Genomic DNA, 19,655 nt, shown 5'->3' on the forward strand with positions numbered 1-19,655 from the left:
TGGGCTGGGCCAAGCTGATTGGGCCGTTGACTGACCTTGACATGGCTTTGAGGATGTTGATTTTTGACTTTAGCATATTTGGAGAGTTGAACCTTTGCCTTGGGCTTTTAATTGGATCATTCAGTGACCAGGCCCAATTGGACTAAATTGGACCCAAACAACTTGCCCCCCAGACCCGATTTGGAAGGATGACGGGTCGGGTTTGATTTAACCAGAAAAGGAGGGAAGTGAATGATTTGCTGATCCAAAAATGTGAATTTAAACCGTAATTAACCCATGATTAATGAGATAACAACAGTTAATGTGGATAATTGCGGAAGTTGGATGGGTAGTGGGCGATTTAACTGCAAGGTCGTGTGTTTAACGGTTACTTAGTGGGGTGCTTGAGAGAAGTTGAAACGCAGACTCCTTGAATTCCCATTTCTGGAGATATAAATAGAGGCGCGTCTTCTCTCCCCACTCACTCATCAACACAAACCCAGAATTCTCAAGGACGCTCAAGAGCCCGCATCAAAACTTCGCAAATTCCCCGAGCATTAAGCTTAGAAGCTGAGACCTGTCACTACCAATTCGTAAATCGGCGGCTTTTGCTTCAGATCAAGGTAAATTCCTTTGATTTTATTTCATTTTTCCTCGACTTTGCACTCTTTCCCCTTTTTCGACTTTTTCCTTCGAAATTCGTCGATGGTGAGGGGAGTTAGAGGTGGAGCCCGTGCTCCAAGAAGAGCAAGGCTAATCCCCGATCCCAGGGACAGGATTGGGACCTGGAATGGACGAAGGACAGAGTCTGACCCTGCTGAAGGGGTTAGGGCGACTCCCATTTCTTCGGCTCCTCCTCAGAGGGCTGAGGGGGTGAGAGCTTCAGGACGGGATGATGAAGTTCCCGCTGTCCTTTGGGATATCCTCCCAGGGTTTTCAGAGTGGGAGGATGCCGAAGTAGCTTCGGCCATGATAAAGAACCGTCCCTACTCATGGTGGGTAGAGAACGCCGATCAATATCGATTTGCTGAGCAAATTGAGTTGCACTACGGCATTTTTGAAGCTGATGGATATTGGTGCCGAATGCCCTCAGCATCCGATAGAATCCATCGTCCACCCCCGGGGTATGTGGGGGTGTACACGAGACAGCTTCAGTATGGGCTGAGGTTCCCTTTGGACGTATTCGTCCGAGACTTGCTGATCCATTACAACATTTCCCTGTGCCAGCTGACCCCCACCAGCATCCGAAGGGTAATGACGTACTTATGGGTCTGCAAATTCTTCAGATACGTGCCGAACCTGCACTGCTTCAGAAAGCTCCATCGGCTAGTGCCAAATATTCAGAGTGGGCACGGAAGCCATGGGTCTGGGTGGTATCGGATTGAGTCTCGGCCCCCGTTCCTAACCATGTGGCCGAACGACTCTTCAGACAAGGACTGGAGAGGTCAATGGATTTGGGTTAGGGCGCCCACGGAGCCGAGCCATCCTTATGTTTTCAGCGCTCCCCGGTATCTTGCCGAGCCGGATCCTGATATGGGAAGTTTAGGTCCTCCCGAAGATAGCGGGCCAGACCCGAACCTTAATCAGCAGAACATCTTCGGCAAGCTGCCGAACCGGGGAGGCAGCGGCCGAATGCAGCATATCCCGGAGACTTGGCTCCCCGATACGCACTATGTTTTCCAAGAGAATATGCTGGCAGCTGTCGGCCTCAGCCGAAAGTTTAGGGATGGTAATCTTCTTTCGGCTGGGGCCGAGGCCTTTTAATTATCTCTTTTCTTCTTTCATTTTGCTTTCTTGTGATGTGCCGAACTAACTGAATTGACCTCTCCCCTTTTCTTTTTCAGAACGGGACGAGACCAACGTCGGCATTGATTACGCTCGCCTTGGCGTCAACCGAGAACGAGTCGTTACTGATCGGGCTCCCCCTATCACTGAACCAAGGCGCCGAGAGGTTCACCTAGACTCTTCCCACTTCCAAATTGAGGCTGTTGCTCTGTATCAGAGGCAGAAGCCTTGGTGGGAGAAGAGGGATCCCTTGTTTCAGCTGCTGGAAGAAGAAGCTGAAGCTGCCCGCACAGCCGAAGAGGTTGCACGGGTACTTGAGGCTTGTGAAGGAGGAGAAGGGTCCTCCAGAGCTGCTGAAGCGAAGCTGCAGCTAGAGCAGCTGAAGAAGACGAGGCTTTGCTGAAGACCTCGGTGAGTTTTAGACAACTTTTTTCTTTTTTTTTTTTTTTTTTTACTCACACTCTTCTTCCCCCCTGTCTGTTACAGTCTGAAGAGAGTAACAGACACAGAGAAGGCAAAGCTCCTGTTCGTCCCGAAGATCAAATACAAAGAGTCTTCAGATTCAGATATGGACGAGCAGCCCCTTCTGAAAAGGCGCCGAAGGATGGCCATCATCGGCCCTCATGATTTTCAGCAGAGGCCGATGACCATCGGCGTCGCAATAAGGGAACCTGAGGAAGGCAATGGATCGCCGAGGGTTCCCCAGCCAACACCCCAATCTCCTCAAAAGACCCCTCCACCACCTCCTGAGATGGAGGTGGATCAGAGAACTCCCGAACCTAAGGGAGGGGTCCAAGAAGAAATCAAGGAGAGTGCTGCTGAGCACGAAAATAAAGATGCCGTGATGTCAAGTGCTGAAGGCTTCACGGCAGATATCGCAAGAGAGGTTGAGGCTTTCGTCCTCACCCCTGAAGAAGAGGAGGTCATAGTACTTGACTCCTCTGAGAAGGACGATGCTGAGACAACCAAAGCTAATCAAGCTCCATCGTCGTCCTTCCCTTCTTTCCAGACTCTGCATTCTGGAGAAATGGGTTTCTCGGCCCCCCGAATTCCAATCCCAGATCACATCTGGGACCTCATATGGGGTCAAAACCGAGAAGGAGCTGCAGCCTACTTCGGCAATTTTGCTGGCATGTCCGAAGTAGACAGGGCAAGGATCTGGTCGCTGAAGGCCACTGCTGGGATGGGCGAATCCAGTAGATCAGTTCCTGACCCAGCCAGGTCTAACCAACTGCTGATGATGCAGGTAATTTTCCTTGCCTTGATTTCTTTCTGAACTCAACCTTTCAGCTATTATTTTTTACTTTTTTAACTTGTGCCCCTGTTTTCAGTTCGTGCACAATCAGACTCTCACTGTAGAGCTGATAGATTCCCTACAAGATAGGGTGGACGCTGCTGTGCACGAAAGGAAGGTGGCTGAAGAGGAAGTTAAGCTTGCTAAGCTGAAGCAAGCAGCAGCTGAAGAGAAGCAGCAGGAGGTTGAGGAGTACGGTAAAAAAGCTGCCGAAGCTCTGAAAACCTTCTGCGATGCTATGGAGATGGAGGTTTTTCCCCCACTGATGGAAGGGGAAAAATTCCTCCAGGAGCATATGGGAGTGGACGTCTCCAAATTCAAGGCTGCTATTGAGAGCCGAATTCAAGAAGGAACTGCTGCACAAGCTGAAGTGCAGCAGCAGCTAGAGGCTCTTGAAGCCAGCCGAATGGCTGCTGAAGAGTTGCTCTGGCCAAGAGGACGTCCAACTCTCAGAGGCTGCTGCTGCTGCTGAAGCTCAAAGAGCTAAGCTACAAGAGGCTGAGGATCAGCTCACTGCCAAGAAGGAAGAAATGGTCCAAGTTCAGGCCGAGGCTTCCCGGTTCAGCAAGAGTTTACCGAGCTGAAAGGCTCCTCCTCCAAGCTCGTCGATGAGCTGAAGAGATCCGAGGAAGACTTGGAGGAGACGAAGAAGAAGTTGGCCGATGCTGAGGCTCTACTCAAAGTCCGTATCTATACCCAAGAAGAGTATGAAATGGGTTTTAGAAACGGGTTCAGAGTGTGCCGAAGGGTCTGCCTTCATGCTGAGCCGAAGCTGGACTGGTCCAAATGTGCTGAATGGGTCCAAGATCCCGAAGACCCTCACATGAAGTATGCCACTCCAATCGAAGCTGAAATCCTTAAGGCTGAGGAAGCCGAGGAAGAAGCTGAGAGGATGGAGTTGGAGGCTGAGCAGAGGGAAAGGGAGGCTCGGCAGAGTGCAAAGCCTGCTTCTTCTGCTGCTGGAGCTGAGACCACCATTGGGCCCAATGAAGCTGATCAGTCTGATCCTCAGGCTGAAGCATAGGAACTCGGGCAGTCGTCTTCAGAATCTTGCGGTTCATCATGCGCTCAACTTTAGACTTGCCGCTTTCTGAATTTTTGCCTTTTGTTTTTTTTTTTTGCTTCAGCTTGCCTTATCGTACAACAGCTTATTATATTTTTATTTTGCCTGTACGTATTTCGGCAGCTGTTACTTTCCGCTTGTGGGCGGCTGCCGACTATTTTTGTAATTCAACATTTTTATTTCAAAGAAGTTCACTTTCTCAGCTTTCTTGTGTATTTTTTTTTTCTCTTCGCTTTACCAGTCTTCGCACTTTACTGCTTTCTTTGAATGATCTTTCAGATATTTGCTAAGTGCAGAACTTCGGCTAGCGAGAATCATTTCTGCTGAGACTTCTTTTTGCCGTTTGTACTCGGATGTTTTCAACTTGTGAAAAAACTGACATAAGTATCAAACTTCGGCTGAGCTGAAGGGTATTAGATCAGTTGTGCCATTTCTCTATTTCCCTCTGCCCCCCCAGAAATCTGAAGATGAGGTCTTCTGAATTCTGGAATGGCTGATAATTTTTCTCGGCTAAGCCGAGGATCTTTGAACACTTTGCTTTATTTTCTACATCTGTTTTTAAAGTACTGATTTCCCACCTGAGAGTTTTCACTCTAGAGATGGTACTCTTGTGACACTTTCTTCAATTCATCCAAGGGAACAACTATCCGAAACACCATGCCGGGGCAGCAGTTTATCTGAAGTACGAGGCATCATCATGCAATACTTCAGAGTTGCAACTACCACCCGGAACTGATTCATCCGAAGTACAAGGCATCACTATGCAATACTTCGGGGCTTTATCAGTTCCTATTTTTTTAGGCTATGTTTCGGATAAGTCTATGGCCTTTTTGCCCAAAGGAACAGATTCTCCGAAGTACAAGGCATCACTATGCAATACTTCGGGCTTGTATCTTTTTTTGGCAGGTTTTACGGCTTGCCGAGGTACAAGGCATCATTATGCAATACCCCGGACAGCGCCGAATGAAACCTTGAATTTTTGAAAAACCGTAGAAAGCATAAAGACTTAAAGAATACACGCAATCTGAATGAATACTGGCTCGATGGCCTTTTTATAAACAAAATCAGTGTACTTACATAGATTGTACTATCCGAAGGATTTACACATAGTATTTTTTGAGCACATCGGCATTCCAATGGTTTTTCAGCTCGGTGCCATCCATTTGTTTGAGTCTGAAGGTACCGGGCTGAAGCTCTTGATAAATTTCATAAGGTCCCTCCCAAGATGCTGAGAGTTTGCCATGAATGCGACTTTTTTGAACAGCTGCAGCATTCCTCAAAACTAAATCCCCAACTCTGAGAGGTCGTTGATAGACTCTTCGGTTGTAGGACTTGCTCATTCTGAGCTTGTGTGCAGCCATCCTTTCTCGGGCTAGATCTCTAATCTCGTCAAGGAAGTCGAGGGACTCTTTCATGAGCTGCTCATTTTCCTCGGCTGAGAAGAGATTCACTCGTAGGCTTTCTGAGCCCACTTCCACTGGAAGCACTGCTTCGGATCCATACACCAGCTGAAAAGGTGAATGCCCCGTTGCCTCCTTCTCGGTTGTCCGGAGTGACCAGAGGGTTCCCGGAAGTTCCTCTACCCACTTGGACTTTTGATCCTCTACTCTTTTTCTGAGAGCGTTAAGGATCTGTTTATTTGCGGCTTCGGCTTGGCCATTACTCTGAGGGTGGCAAACCGCGGAGTAAGCCAATTTTATCCCGAATTGATCAGTGTATCGGCGCAAGGGCAGGTTGTCAAACTGTCTGCCGTGGTCGAACACAAAAACTTTTGGGATGCCGAACCGAGTTATTATGTTCTGCCAGATGAACTGTCTGACAGTTTGCTCAGATATGCTTGAAGCAGCTTCCGCTTCAATCCATTTGCTGAAATAGTCGATTCCGACTATCAGCCACTTTCTTTTGTATGGGGCCTCGGGAAAGGGTCCCAGAATATCCAACCCCCATTGTGCAAATGGAAGAGGATTAAGAATTGGCTGGAGATCTAGGCATGGCCGATGGATTACCGGTGCAAATTTTTGGCATTTCTCGCATTTTCTGACCATGTTCTTTGCATCCGAGATCATTGTAGGCCAAAAATACCCTGCCCTGAGAGCTTTGTGGGCTAAGGTTCTCCCTCCTATGTGGTTTCCGCAGATGCCGAGGTGAATCTCTCGGAGAATATAGTCGGCATCCGTTGGACCCACGCATTTCAATAATGGAGCGGAGAAGGATTTTCTGAGGAGTTGGCCGCCGAAGACGAGGAATCGTGAACTGATCCGCTTTATCTTGGAGGCCGAATTCCTATCCTCGGGGAGCTCGTCCCTGAGTTTATAAGCCAGGATGTCATCCATCCAGCTCGGCTCGAGTGCAGCGCAGCAGATTGATATTGCTTCGGCTACACTCTTTTCTCGGCGCACCTCCACATAGACAGAACGGCTTAACTCAGTCAGAGTTGAGCTTGCAAGTTTGGAGAGTGCGTCCGCTTGAGCATTTTGACCCCTTGGGATCAGCTCTACTTCGAAAGATCTCAGCTTCGCAATTGTCGATTTGATCCTTGTGAGGTAAGCTGCCATTGAAGGCTCTTTAGCCTCATACTCCCCCCGGATCTGATTGGCGACCAGCTGAGAATCTGTCTTGAGGTAGACATGCTCGGCTTCCAACGATATGCACAGGTCTAAGCCAGCAATGGCTGCTTCGTATTCGGCCTCGTTGTTAGAGGCTTTGAATGAAAATTTTAGTGCATACTCGAAGGTTTTGCCTTCGGGAGAGGTGATGACGACCCCTGCCCCCGAACCGTTCACGGTGGAGGACCCATCCGTGAAGACGGTCCAGATTTTCCTCCTTGCATCCAGAGTCTCCTGATAGGAGCACTCGGCCAAGAAGTCTGCCAAGGCTTGCGCCTTGATGGCTGTTCTCGGCTGATAACCGATACTGAACTCGGTGAGCTCGAAAGCCCACTTTGCTAGTCTACCGGATTTTTCAACCTTGCCGAGGACTTTCTCTAACGGCTGATCAGTTAGAACCGCTATTTGATGAGAATCAAAATAGGGTCGCAACTTCCGAGCAGCCACCACCACTGCATAAGCCACTTTTTCTAACAATGGGTAGCGCGTCTCGGCATCCGTCAGGGTGTGGCTGACGAAATAGATCGGCTGTTGAACTTTTTCTTCTTCCCTTAGCGGCACCGCGCTTACCGTGGCTGGACTGACCGCCACGTATAAGTATAGGATGTCTCCTACGACTGGCCTTGCCAGTGTTGGGAGTTGAGCCAGGTGTTCACGGAGCTGCTGAAAGGCTGACTTTTGTTCGTCTCCCCATTCAATGCCTTTTGAATTTTGGAGCTTCAGCGCCTTGAAGAAAGGGAGCCCTTTGTCTGAGGCTCGTGAGATGAACCTGGACAAGGCAGCCATTCTCCCGGCTAGACGCTGAATATCCCTTTTTGTCTTCGGCTCGGGGAGGTCTAAAGCAGCTTGTACTTTGGCGGGGTTTGCATCAATCCCCCTCTTGCTGACCATGAAGCCGAGGAACTTGCCTGACTTCACGCCGAAGACACATTTCTTCGGATTCAGCTTCATTTTGTATTTTCTGAGGGTGGCGAAGGTTTCGGCTAGGTCCGTGACATGATCTTTTTCTTTTATGCTTTTGACGATTGAGTCGTCAACATAAACCTCCATGTTTCGGCCTTTTTGCTCGGCGAAAACCTGATCAACCAACCTCTGATATGTTGCCCCCGCATTTTTCAATCCGAAGGGCATCATTCTGTAATTGTACAACCCGGAACTTGTTATGAACGCTGTTTTAGCTCGGTCCTCGGGGTGCATGAAGATCTGATGGTATCCCGAGAATGCGTCCATGAAACTGAGCAGAGCATGCCCGCTTGTCGAGTCGACCAGTTGGTCGATCCTCGGCAGCGGATAGGAGTCCTTGGGACATGCCCTATTCAGGTCCGTGAAGTCAACGCACATCCTCCAGTTACCATTTGCCTTCTGAACCATTACAACATTGGCCAGCCACTCCGGATACTGACAGGGTTCAATGAACCCAGCATCTAGGAGCTTATCGACCTCAGCTGCGATGTTCTGGTTCTTTTCGGCGGAGTAGTTCCGCTTTTTCTGCTTAATGGGTCGACTGGAGGGGTCGACATTAAGCCTATGGGAGACGAAGTCCGGATCAATCCCGGGCATTTCTGCGGCTGAGAAGGCGAACACGTCTCCACTGGCCCGTAGGAGTTGGACGAGTGCCGCACGGGTGTTTGGCTCCAGTGACGACCCGATGCTAACACATCTGTTCGGATCTCCTACGGTCAGTTCTATTGACTCGGTCAGGTCATCCGTCTCCATGCTCTTAGAGTTGGATTCCTCGAATTCCGGCCTGCTATCAATATTAGCAGACTTTCCTGACCGCGGCTGGCCATCAGAGTCGTTCGGCTCTGAGGCGGAGTCAGCCTTTTGGCCCCCATCAGATTTCTCGTTGTCTGGGGCTTCATTAGCCGAAACGTCTGAGCCTCTCGGCTTTTTGGCGTTTCGGTCCCGGTGCTTTTCCTCCCCATCGCCACGGTCGCCTCGGCGAGACGTGGATGGCTTGAGGTGATTGCATCGGCGGGCTTCTTTTTGACTGCCCTTTATTTTCTCGGAGCGTCCCTCGTCTGAAACGTATATCATGATTTGATGATACGTGGAGACGACTCCTTGAATGCCGTGAATGAGGGGTCTCCCCATGATCACGTTGTATGCAGATGGAGCATCTACGACCAAAAATTCGGCCATGATATTCCTAGCTGCTCGGCCTTCGCCGATGGTGACAGGAAGTGTAATCTTCCCGTCAGGATACGAGGAAGAGCCGTTGAATCCAGACACCGGGTAGGGTGCGGGGGCCAGGTGCTCGGCTCCCATCCTCAGCTGGTCGAACGCTCCTCGGAAGAGGATGTTCGCCCCGCTACCGCCGTCGACGAGGGTCCGCCAGACGTTGCGGTTGGCGATGCCCAGAATGATTACTAGTGGGTCATCGTGGGGGTATACCACCCCCTCACAGTCTTCGGCTGTGAACAGGATGTTCGGCGCCGGTGACTGGGACTGCCGAAGCTCAGCCTGATGAATCTGATGGGTTAGACCCCTCAGTTGGCGTTTGGCTGTGCCTCGCGAGATTCCCCCGGAAATAACTAGGATGTCGAGGGACTCCTTGCCCTGAGGTCCCTTATCCTTCTTCCGAGCGAAGTTGAGGTCCTGCCGAGAATCTTTTTCAGCTTTTTTCTCCTCGCGCCTGTCCGCGAGGTATTGGCTCAGGTACCCCTTGCGGACCAGATCCTCAATCTGGTCCTTCAGCTGGACGCAGTCCTCGGTGCGATGTCCGGGTGAGTCATGGAACTCGCACCACTGGTCCTTTCCCCTCGTCTGATGCCAGGGAGGCAACGGACGAGGTTTTTTGAATCTCCCCTCGTCCTTCGTCGTGCTGAAAATCTTAGCACGGGGAAGGGAGAGTGGAGTGTATGAATCGTACCTTCCCGTGTAGGGAAAGTGTCTTTCCTTCTTCGGCTCGGCAGCAGAGGACGGTTCTGAGGCCTTAGCCTTCCCTTTCCTCTGCGCCGAGACTTCGGGCTGCTGCCCTTTCGGCTTCTCAATTCTCGGACGAGACTGAGACCTGGATCTGTTCCACTCCTCGGCTCGGATGAACCTATCCGATGCTTCCAAGGCTTCCTCCAGGGTCTGCGGGGGATGCATGACCATGAAGTCCAGGAACTTTCCAGCTTGGAGGCCGTTCCGTAGCGCGAACACGGCCAGGCCTTGATCCAGGCTCGTGATTCCGGATGACTCGTTGCTGAAGCGAGTCAGATAGTCGCGGAGGCTCTCGTCCTCCGCCTGCTGCAGACTCATTAGCTCTGCAGTGGTCTTCTCTCGGCGGTTGGCCGTAGAGAATTTGCTCTTGAACTTGTTGGAGAGGTCGTTCCAACCGGTTATGGAGCCTTCCTTGAGCCCTTTGGTGATCCAGGATTGGGCAACACCTTTGAGGGTCGTAGGAAAGTATTTACACCAGGTAGCCTCAGACCTCGGGTTCAGATACATGTGCCCCTCGTAAGAGGCAATGTGATCCTTAGGATCTGAGGTACCATCGTAAGTAATATGTGCCGGGATTTTGACCGTTGGCACATGCTCTTCCAGAATCCACTTCTGGAAGGGCGAGTTCGATGGAACCATGACCGCCTTCCCCTTGTACCCGGCCTCAGGGACCTCGCTCCCTCCTCTCTCAGAGGTGGAAGTGGTTTTCGTCCCCGGCTGAGACAAGGTTGGGTGGGGTCCGGTATCCTCTGGGAAGGTGAGGCGGCTATGCACACTCACCTCCCTCGAACCCAAGCGTTCATGAACGCTTTGGCGGGCGAATTCCGGGTCCTTGGAGGGCCCCATGGAATTCTGAGCTTCGGAGTGGTCAGAGGGTTGAGGGTTCCTCCTCCTCTCCTTACTGGAGTTTCGGGTGTCCCCTCGCCACCTCTGGCCGAGCTGTCTATGTGGTGGAACTTGTCCACCATCATCCTGACCGATCCTCCTTTTCAGGTTTCTCGGCTGGTGATCATCAGGCATCTGGATTGGAGCCCCTTGAGCTTTAAGGAACTCCATGCAGATGGCCACTGCTCTGGCCACTTCCTCGGTGGAGGGTCCGGAGGGAGGAGTCTCCCGCGGATGTGACCTGGATTGCACGCTATGGCGCGGCGGGGAGTTCCTCGCACCTGAGCCACTCGGTCTCGGGGATGGCCCCGGCTGCCGAGTGTGGTGCGAGGTGTTCTCCTCCTGGAGGCTAGGACCTCTTGAGGCTTCCCTTTCCGGAGAAATGGGGGCCTCCGATTCGGAAGAGGCTTGCTCCGGGGAGGGATAAACCGGCTGGCGTTCCCTCACCGTAATCCGGCCTCCTCCCTTCTTAGCCTTCTTGGAACTCTTTCCACTCTTAGTCATGGCGACTGCCGGAGTGTTTGATGACTGACGCGAAATTTAGTAGCGTTCCCCACAGACGGCGCCAAATTGTTTCGGATGAAAACAATCGAATCTCGGAAGATCCTTTTATCTTGAGGGAACTTGGTCTCGGTCCGAACGACGCAGGAGCCGAGGGTTTCCTGCACAACAAATACACGTAAACTAGCCTCGGGGGGGACGCCGAGGAAGGCCCCTCCGATGCTTAAGTCAGTATATTAGAGAGAGAAAGCTGTGCAAGAGTTTAGTTGCTTGAGGCTTTATTGTCTTACCAAGAATTGACCAAATTGTTGGCTTTTATACCTTGGCTAATGAAGGAGGCGGATTGGGCCCGGAAGTCAGTTGGGCTGGGCCAAGCTGATTGGGCCGTTGACTGACCTTGACATGGCTTTGAGGATGTTGATTTTTGACTTTAGCACATTTGGAGAGTTGAACCTTAACCTTGGGCTTTTAATTGGATCATTCAGTGACCAGGCCCAATTGGACTAAATTGGACCCAAACATTATTTATTACTGTTATCATATATATAATAATAATAATTTATTTTTTTTTTGGTACCTCACTTGCTGATAACGATAACAAATGTTTTTGGTAGACTGTCAACTCTGCTGTCGGGGTTGTACATATGTACAAATATTATCAAAGGCAGGTTGACAAAGCAAAGATCGTTCTCAAAAAGGCCGACGAGGAGCGCCGAGCTCACAAAGCTGAGTTTGACGGATACAGAAGCAAAATTAGCATGTTGGAGGAAAAGGTGGTCGACAATGACGCCCTATTAAAGCAGCTTGAGGATCAAACACAGCTAAAAGCTCAAATTACCGAGTTGCAAAAGAAATTAGAAGCTGAGAGCACAGATAGACAGAGGGCCGAGGATGAACTTCGGCTTGCCCGTTTGGAAAGGCCCCTGGTCAAGTATCGGGCCGTCAATCCATTCTTGAGGTCTGATTGATCACTATACCGGCGGTTGGGTTGCTGCTCATCGGTGCGTTTGTAAGGCCGAGGACTGGGATGAGGATAGATGGCAGGCGGTGGAGGATGCTTATGGTGCTTACAGCCATCTTTCTCCTATAAGTTAAGAAGAGTCGTATTTCTGATGACGCCCTTCTTGCTACTCCTCCTCGTGATGACGGTTTAGAGAAGGAGTCAGCAACGAAGGATTAAAGTTTACGGCTGTCATCGTCGATTTCGTCATGCGGTTCTTGTTCTTGTTTCTCTACTTTCTAACAAACATTTCTCTGTATTTAACGTACTTTTGATGTCTCTGTTCAGATAATCTTTAGCTCTCTTTTTTTATTTTAGCTTTTATCTGGAACACCTGCTGATGTGTACATATATTTTGCTTTTTTATTTGACTCTATCGTGCTTTTATGCTATATTCTTGTTCTCATGACTATATTTCTGCTCCCCTAGTTTTACGAGCACACATTCGATTTGTTCTCGTAAAAATTGGAATTGATTTCGCTTTGATTTCCACAAAGTTTGATACCGGTTATATTCTGCAATTATATTTCCAACCTTTGTTGACCGAGCAATGGAAGTGGATCAGACTATCCATTCAACTCGCCTGTAGGTGCATTAGTTATCCAACCATCTCGTTACTTGAATGAGTGTAACAGCTAGCTAGGTCGTCTACACTTACATATCGAAAGTAAGCAGATGATTCAATATTGTCTCACAAAATAACACTTTATACATAGCTTATGCCAAATTACAAAAGATAAGAGCATAAAACATATACTTTGCAAACTAAAGTTACCGTTAACTAAATCCACACTAGTTTTAAAGCTTTAATTAAACTAAAAGTATTTAAACGTAGTACTTTTTAAGCACAGCTGCATTCCATACATTTTTTAACGGTTTCCCTTCTAGGGTCATAAGACGGTAAGAACCTTGCCTTATAGTCTCATACACCTGATATGGTCCTTCCCAGTTGGCAGTAAGCTTGCCGTCAACATTTCCTTTACATGTTGCTTATGTATTGGCCCGTAAATAATTCAAATAACGTATTAAAGCAATCGATAGACCCGGGCTCCAAATTATTGAACCAATCCGAAGCTGCTCCAACCATCGTCGGTGTCGGTATATAGCAACATGTGGCTCTCAAATGCCGCTATATACCTTTTTGGGTCACCCTTGCCGTCATACGTACATGACGGCATTTTTATCTTTTCCATTTGTTGATCAAGGACCTCTTGCGTAAAGGGAGATGTCCTCGATCGGACTACAGCTCGGGCTATATGCCTTGACGGCCCGCTACTAGCCTCATGCCGGTAGGACTCCGATTCTCCCCCTAACGTCGTTCGTGTAACCTGACGCTCTGATGGCACTACCATCTCCCGGGGCGGTGGCCGCGGGTTAGGTTGCGGTCCAGCCTCATTGAACTGACCCTTGAGGTTGATGACTACAGGGGTTGTCGGTCTATTCCGGGGTTCCTTTGTGGCCGCAATCTCAGCCTCTTTTCTTTTTCGAAACATTGCCCGCATAACCTTGGCTGTTATCTCTAGCTCTTCTGGAGTAAACTCTCCCAAAGGATCTGGGGTTGGTGCCCGAATTCTTTCCGGTGTTCGCGGTACATCTGTAGTGTCCTTATAGAGAAGGTGGGTCTCATCTTCCACCGTTATCTCGGGTATAAGGTTTACAGTCTTGTTGGTGTTGGTGTTTAGGACACCGCTATCAACATTCCGGTTTTCAGTTTCCGGTATGGGTGTAGTTTCATTGTCTCCTTCCATGACTGCCGGAGGTCTTTTTGGACGATAGAAGTTATTAATATCCCCTCCTTCTAGCGCCAATTGTTCCGGTTGAGCTCTGATACCGTAATGCCTTCGAGGTTGGTAAAGGTTTACCGTCCAATTCAATGCCTGCACAGTCAGCACAGATTATAACTAGCCCGAGGGGTTATCCGGGAATAACCACTACGATGCTAAAGTCAGTAATCTGGGGAAGAAAGAATGAAGAGAGAGAAAGTGTTTAGAGAGAGAAAAAGATTGTACGTTGTTGTAGACACCTAAAAATGTCTCCTCAAAACCAAACCCGATGATGAACAACCTTTTACCGCCACTATTGGTCGGGTTTAGTATTTAATCCCGAGAGTGCTTAAAAAATCGTATTTTATTAAATTCATATTTTTGAACAGTCCATGGATTAGTTTTGATGTTTGGTAAAAGCATAGTTTTAATTTCAGCCCAAACTTATTAATTAATTTTTAGCCCAAGCCTTTTTTATTTTATTGTTTTATTATTTATTTTTGGCCCAAACCCTTTATTTATTTTTATTTAATTATTTTCTTATTTTAGCCCGAATAATAAAAAGTCAGAAAGGCCCGAAATTATCAATCGGCACTTAAAATGCCGAAGGAAATTAGGTTTAAAAATGTATTTAGACGGAAAAACAGGCTGGAATTTCCCGCGCCGCGGCAGGTACCTACCGTGTCACGGGAATCCTTAACGCGTTTTTTATCCCGTTTTCTAAAAATTTCCCGCATCACACCAAAAATGTACCGTGTCACGGGAAAGTGTACCGTCTGACGGTGGAGCTTCCCGTGTCACGGTACAGTTTGATCGTGTCACGGGATACTTTTTTAGGGTTTTTATCATTTTAGGGTTCCGTGTGCTCCCTCAACACATTTTCCCTATAAATCCCCCCTCATTTCTGATGAAAAGGGTACCGAGTAATTCTCTGATTTAATTTTCTCTCTTCTATGCTTTAGCCTAAACACTAGCCTACCCCTTTACTACTTCAAAACTCCTTCTTCAAGTACTCAAAGGAGTCCAAACTTTACTCGTGGTTCCATCCTTAAGCCAAGGCATGAAAGGTAGAACTGTTTGAGGGTTTGGCCCCAAATCTACCTTACTTTATTTAATTTAATTTAATTATTGCTTTATTATTTTCTTGAAGTTACTAACTCGTTTATTATTTTGTAGTTGCAAACAAACAGAATCAAAGTAAGAGTCATGCTCCTTTTATTTTTATTATTTTTCTAACGATTATATGTTGTTGGAATTGTGATTAAATTGGTTTTAATATTAATGTTGTTTTATTTTTTATGATCACCATATTGCATGTTTAAAGGGAATATGTAATTGAAAATCACGCCTAATAAGATAATTTGGACAACCGGTTTAGGATCCTTTTTAATCTTATTATTAATTGAAGTGATCACCAATATTTTAGAATTATGTGTGCATTAATATTAAACCAATTTAGTTAAATAATAGTTTGGAGCGAATTGAATTATTGTTTGTATGCCTTTGAGATCACAGGAATGTTTTTCACTATAAGAATCGAGTAGAGGCCAATACGGGCGAATGTGACTCCACGACTCACTTCGTACCATCATCCCCGATCCTCCTTTTGTGGTTCCGAACCATATGGAGTTAGTAATCTCATGGATTATGAATGGGGTGTAACCTTCACGGGTCAATCGTTGTTGCCTTTGTTGTCCCTTATTCGTGGTTGCCTTTTTATGATCCGTGAACGGTTTACAAGTTCCTTAAAAACTTGTTGGCGGCTCCCTACTTTCCTTGTCCCTAATCGTATTATGTCAATTCCCACTTCCTATGAGTGCCAAGCATATTCACACATGCTTTTAACGTAGGCGCACTTCGAGCGACGCCTACAATTTGGCGACTCCACTGGGGAGGATTCTTGGTTATTTATTGATTTGAGTGATTGATATTTAATTAAGATGAGTGGATGAGACTTGAAAGATTCTTGAAAAATATTCCTGTGATTAATTTGGCATTTTTGCATATGCATAGACGTTTTAACGTCGCATTCAGGTCTGTCCCGTAGGAAAAATTGGATAACTTGGTAGCGCGCGAAGGAAAATAGGGCACCAGTCAGATCTTCTGACTGCCGTGCCACGGCAGAATCTGCCGTGTCACGGTACAGTGCACCGTCTGACGGTGCATAGTACCGTGACACGGAAATTTTTGTCGTGTCACGGCAATCCTAAAATCAGTCCGGTGGCTAATTTTCTTTCCTCACAGTCGACTTCCTTCGATTTTTCTGAAAAAACGTATGTGTTCTACATGCGTCTTAGCCCCGGGGGATTTAAGCTCTATCGACCCAAAAACGCTCATGGCAATAAGGGTTCATCCGAGTTATTAAATCCACCCAAACCATGAGTCGAGTTCGATTTCATCACGAACTCGCGGAGCCGCCCGTTGGCATACACCCTCAAGGGAGGCTGACTTGCTAATGCGTCCAAACTCTTAACCATGGTACTCTTTTGACACCCAAAGCTTGACCAATAGTTGAACATAGATCTTGACTCTAGGTTGCGAACTTTTTTACATCATCGTGCCTAAATGTTATGTGGTTGTTTGGTGTTAACCTTCATGTGTTTGCTCTTTTGTTTAACCCATGACCGAGGGTTTTTATTATCACATAGTAATTAGTACGGATCTAAAATCGGTTAAAATCTGGAAAAATCACAAAAGTGACCTGGAACTGCGCACCGTGTCACGGCATGTTCTGCCGCGCCACAGTGAACAATGTCGTGACACGGGGCTGTCTTCCGTCTGACGGCAGACTGCACCGTGTCACGACAGTCTGCACCGTGACACGGTGCCCAGGAAAGTGTCCTGTCAGTCTTTTTTTTTCGATTTTTGTGCGAATGCTGTGTCCAGTTTGGTGTCATGTCTAGCTATACGGTCAAAACACGCGTCTATAACCTCACTTAATCACTCACATGTCGTGTTCACACACTTTTTTGCTTTAAGTCGTGCACCACTTTTTTGACCGTATTTTAGGGAAGTCTTGTATTTGTGTCGTTTTTTTTTTCGGAGTAAGTCGGATGGTATCCTCCCTTTAAAAATAAACAAGTAGAATTTATAGATTTTTTATTTTTTTTTTTTTAAAAAAAAAAAATTCCTGTGTCACGTCAGCATCCACTGTGGCACGGGAATGGTTGCCGCGACACGGGACTGTCCACCGTGTCACGGCACAGTCCACCGTGGCACGGTGGACCTGCAAAAAAAAAATTCCCGTGCCACGTCAACATCCACCGTGGCACGGGAATGGTTGCCACGACACGGGACTGTCCACCGTGGCGCGGTGGACCTGCAAAAGAAAAAAAAAAAAAAAAGAGGGGGCTGCCGCGCCACGGGAAACTCTACCGTGTCACGGCAAATTTCCACCGTGACACGGTGGAATTTCCAAAAAATAAAAAAGAAAGCGTTAGTCAAGTCTTCCGTGTTAATTTGGTCCTCACGTCAGTCATTTTGGTTATTGTTCACATGTCTAGCCATACGATCATACCACGAGTCTTATAACATCACTTAATCACTCACGAGTCAAGTATAATCCACACACTTTCTTTATGTTCCAACTCGAGTCGTGCACCAGGTCGTTTATGATCGTATATTAGGTTCATGCACCCTTTTTTCGTCATAATAAAAAATGAGTGGAGTTTTCTCACCTGTTTTCAAATGTCTATTTTTTTTCCTTCCTTTCCTATCTTGAGCAACGAGTCAAACAATTAAGTGAACTATTTTATTTCACAGTACTTGGTCAAGGAACAGGGATAGATCAATACGGTTCAAGCCATTACCGCAACAATCTCTCAGATCTAATAGGCATTCAAAGAGAACTTTGCCATCTCCGTTACTCATCACCTTTCAATGGCCACTAAAGAAGACATTAAAACATCAACAAATCCATTGAGGCACTGTCTTCCATGATGCAGACCCTTACCACTAGGGTCACTACCATGGAACAAAATAAGGTCACTGTTTCCACCCTTAACAAACTGAAGGAACAAATGAGTAAGATCTCTGAGGATTTCACTTATGTGGAACGACCTCCCACTCCTTTGGATGTGAAGGATAGACTCCCTGAAAAGTTCTCCACTGCTGATATTCCAAAGTTCAAGCCTACTGACAATCCAATATTCCATTTGAAGGCGTTCTCTGCAACCATGGCTCTTAAGGGATTGAACGTAACACTCTTCCCTACGGTGTTCCCTCTCTCCTTAGAACATGCTTGCCAACAAAGGTTTTATTCCTTAGATGTCAAGCATACTGCGACTTGGCAAGATGTCACCGACAGTTTCATGAATCGTTACAAATGTAACATTCAAACTAAAACTTCTGAACGTGAACTCTCCATTCTCAAACAGAAAGAGAATGAAGGCTTCACCGCTTACCTGAACAGGTGGAGGGAAACAGCTTCACTCTTGGTAGTTCCACCCAAAGAAAGAGAGATGGTTCGCCTCTTTATTCAAAATCTAACTCATAAATATTGGGAACATCTCAAATTTCTTCCACTGAACACTTTCGAAGCTGTATACGACATCGACATCAATATCGAGGATGAGCTAATAAAGACTGCTGGTAGTAACAATAATAACAATTGGAAAAACAAGAAGAACGACCATCCTTCTTCTTCGTCTTCTAAGCACGGAAATACTACCAATAATATAAGTCAAGTTGATCTCAATGAATTGTTAGCTCTTGATACTCCATTGCCCAAGAAGAAAAGAACTTACACTCCTTTAGGAATGACTTATGATGCGGCCTTTGATCGCCTTTGCAGTCAAGGCTTGCACTAGGTGAAAAAAGGCAATTGGCAGCGGTTCAAACCCGGTCTAATGCACCGGTTTGAACCGCTGCCTATGTGAGGGGTGCCAAAAACATGGTTTTTGGCACCGGTTCAAAACCGGTGCCATAGGGTGAAATAGGCACCGGTTAACCGGTGCCTAAAACTGCTCTCCTGCCATTTTTTTTGGGTGGTAAATAGTTTAGGCACCGATTGCTGCCTAACCGGTGCCTATTAACCAATTTTTTTTTTCGTTTTTTTTTTCCATCGTGCAATAATATTTAAAAACAAAACCTGCAATAATAATAACCTGTAATTCCAGCAATTATATTAAATATAATAATTAATAATTTTTATTATTATAATAACTAATAATAATAATATTATTAATTATTACAATAAGCTAGATACAAAAATAATATTAGAAACAAGAATTCAATTATATATATAGATATAAATATTCCCAAACGCAATACAAAAAAAAATGTTGCTTACATATACAAATAATAGTAAGTACATATATAATGAATAATTTACAATTACAATGCCATTTACATGTTGAAGGTGATAAAAGACGCCAACATGTCACGAACTTCATTAAGCTCCTTGATTGTCAACGGACCATCATTTTGGACCTTGCAAAACTTGAAATACAAAAACATTATTTTAAAAATAATTTATTAGGCAAACAATATGTATTTTATCTAATATTACCTATATGACTTCTATATAGCCCATTTACTACATTACTTATCAAATGAACTATTTCTTTCTCATAACATGTCAATATTGGATAGTTGTATGTGTGTAAGCCCTAAAATTGTATAGGAGAGCATTTTGTTAAGGTTTATGACCCGAATATGGCCTATATGACCTTACTTTGCCCATTTCCTACATTTCTTATTAAATGAACTTTATTTATCTCATTACATGTCAATATTATCTAGTTATAGGTGTATAAGGAAAGAAATCACATCAAAAGAGCATATTAACACAAAATGGCCCTAATATGGCCCATATGACTTCTATTCAGCCCATTTTCTACCTTTCTTGTGA

Source organism: Chenopodium quinoa, unplaced genomic scaffold, assembly GCF_001683475.1.
Source record: "Chenopodium quinoa cultivar QQ74 unplaced genomic scaffold, ASM168347v1, whole genome shotgun sequence".
NCBI lineage: Eukaryota > Viridiplantae > Streptophyta > Magnoliopsida > Caryophyllales > Amaranthaceae > Chenopodium > Chenopodium quinoa.